The sequence below is a fragment of the Suncus etruscus genome, chromosome 4, assembly GCF_024139225.1.
Source record: "Suncus etruscus isolate mSunEtr1 chromosome 4, mSunEtr1.pri.cur, whole genome shotgun sequence".
Lineage (NCBI taxonomy): Eukaryota > Metazoa > Chordata > Mammalia > Eulipotyphla > Soricidae > Suncus > Suncus etruscus.
Window position 1 is genome coordinate 74,336,801 of NC_064851.1, and position 3,071 is coordinate 74,339,871.

The window sequence follows — 3,071 nt, forward strand, 5'->3', positions numbered from 1 at the left end:
TAGGCAATATAGAAAAAGAGCTTTATAGGCAAGCAACAGGTTTTGCTGAATCTATACAGTGCCATAAAAGTGATAGAAAAACAATATTTTGGGTGCCAGAGAGACAGCACAGTGGTAGGGCATTTGCCTTGCACATGGCTAACCCAAGACAAACCCGAGTTTGATTCCCTGCATCCCATATGGTCTCTGGAGCCTTCCAGGAGTGATTTCTGAGTGCAGAGCCACCCAAGCGCTGCCAGGTGTGTCCCCAAAAATCAAAAGACAAAAATAAAAAAAACAAAAAAACAAAAAAAAAACACTATTTTCAAACTCTCAAGACCTGTATTTTCTTTTTGGTTTGTTTTTAGTTTTTGGGTCACACCAGCAGCGCTCATGGGTTACTCCTGGCTCTGCTCAGAAATTGCTCCTGGCAGGCACAAGGGACTATATGGGAACACCAGAATTCCAATCACCATCTGTCCTGAATCAGCTGCGTGCAAGGCAAACACCCTACCACTGTGCTATCTCTCTGGCCCAAGACCTGTATTTTCTAATGTGGTTAGTAAAATAGGTGTTCTCATTAAAGTTTGACAAATCTAAGGAATTTTCCCTTGTCCATAAAGCTTTGATTAAATAGATGCTAGAAGTTTCTTTTTTTCTCTAATAAGAAAAAGTATTTATGTGTGTTTATATGTACATATAGTGCTGTACAGCACAGGCTAGTAATTGTTTGAACAGAAACAAAAGCTAAAGTTCTTCATCCTCTCTTATAGTTCTTTACCAGATATAACTGTCTCTGACCCAAACATTTTTTGGTATATAATCACACATTTTATACAAAGATGAACATACTAGCATTCTCTAATTTTACTTGACACATTTATAAATATTAATATATAGAGACTTATTTCTTACAAGAGACCACAATGGGCAGTACTTGAGACTAGTAACTAGTAACTCAGGGGTTGGTAGGGCCACACTTGGGCACATGGTGTTAGGACAACATGGTATGGGGAATGAATTCAAGGCTTCACATACACCACGCATGTCCTCTAACATGAACTATCTCCAGTCTCTTTATTTTTTTATAACCAGCAGGCTATTGTAAGGATGGTACTAAGTAAACAAAACAACTTCAATTTATCTAATAAGGCTTCCATGGACATTCACGTATGTATATTTGTATATGCCTGAGAAAATATACTCATGAAAAACTTAAGTTTTATAGAGTCAAGTAAGTATATGTTTTTAAATCTTGATACGGGGGGGGGGGGGTTGGTTTTGGGGCCACACCCGGCATTGCTCAGGGGTTACTCCTGGCTATCTGCTCAGAAATAGCTCCTGGCAGGCACGGGGGACCATATGGGACACCGGGATTCGAACCAACCACCTTTGGTCCTGGATCGACTGCTTGCAAGGCAAATGCTGCTGTGCTACCTCTCTGGGCCCAAATCTTGATACTCTTAATTACCTTCCAAAAATCAGTATCAAGTCACACAATAAGAAGGTATTTCTTTTGTTTGTTTGTTTTGTTTTGTTTTTGGGTTACACCTGGCAGCGCTCAGGGCCTACTCCTGGCTCTACGCTCAGAAATCGCCCCTGGCAGGCTCGGGGGACCATATGGGATGCCAGGATTCGAACCACTGACATTCTGCATGAAAGGCAAATGCCTTACCTCCATGCTATCCCAAGAGAAGGTATTTCTGATTAACAGAATTCTATGTTCTCAATAGCCAAAAAGTAACAAGTTATTATAGACCATATTCAATCAGAAGCCTCTTCTACTCAGTCCATCATAATAAGTCTATTAAATCACTTGATTTCTCAAAGGAGCCAGAAAATCTAGACTTCTAAAATCTCTTAATTTTTGTTTGTTTTAGACCCATACCCAGGGGTGCTGGGGAGCTACTTCTGAATCAGTACTCAGAAAAGAGTAGGATAGAGGGAATTGAACCCAAGCCTCCTTCATGCAAAGATATTGCTTCAACTCCAGCTTATTTTTGAATGCAGACTAAAATTTTAGAATTGGCAGGACAAACAATGCACATTGTATGCAATAGTAATCAGCTATCTATCAGACCTGCAGAGCTTTCAATTTCTTCCATGAACAAAAGGCTGTTTTCAGCATATTGTTTTAAAATTGGGATTTCTTTGGATTAGACTTCGCTCTGAGATGAACTGGAAGATGGATTTTATGAGGTGGCCACTATCCCCTCAATCTATTTGAATAATTTAATCTACTCTTGCCCAGAGGTTTCATTAATCAGTTTCCTACAAAAGTCTCCCTTGCTTTAATTTTCATTCCAATAGAATATTGTCCCTTAATTTTTTTCTTTATGTAAAAATATCACATAGTTTAAGAGCTGAGACATTTTTCCATTAGTCCAATCTTCTTTTACTAAAAGGAAAAGACAATCTCTAATCACTCTTCTATACTACCTGTGTTCAACATATCTATTTACTTACAAAAAACATTGTGGGATGTTGTAAATTTAAAAGATTTATTTTCTCTTGTTTAAAGTAAGTACTTTAAATTCACATAAAATATTTTATATTATTCACTATTATATAATTTACAAAGTAAAGACAATATAAAAGAATACTAAACTGCTAGAAGTGATATTAAAAAAAAACGTGGATAATACCATGACATTTTAAAAGTTTTATTATCTTGTCTATAAAAATACTTTAAGAAGGACAGGTATGAGAAAGCCAATGTCTTACAATTAATCAGAAATATTTGCAAACATTAAAGTTATAAGCAATGTAGTATTTAAATGTCTTTTTTTTTTTGGGGGGGGGGGTGTTTGGATCACACCCAGCAGCGTTCGGGATGCAATTGGCTCTTTGCTCAAAAATTGCCCCTGGCAGGCTCTGGGGACCATATGGGATGTCAGGAATTGAACCTGGGTCCGTCTCAAGTCGGTTGCACGCAAGGCAAACACCCTACCGCAGTGCTATTTCTCTGACCCTAAATGTCTTAATATTCTTAAAAATAAACAGGAACCTAAAACTTTGAAAATAAAAAATTATTATTCATTTATAAGTAGATCTAAATATTAATTTTATTATTTGGTTTTGTAACATACCTG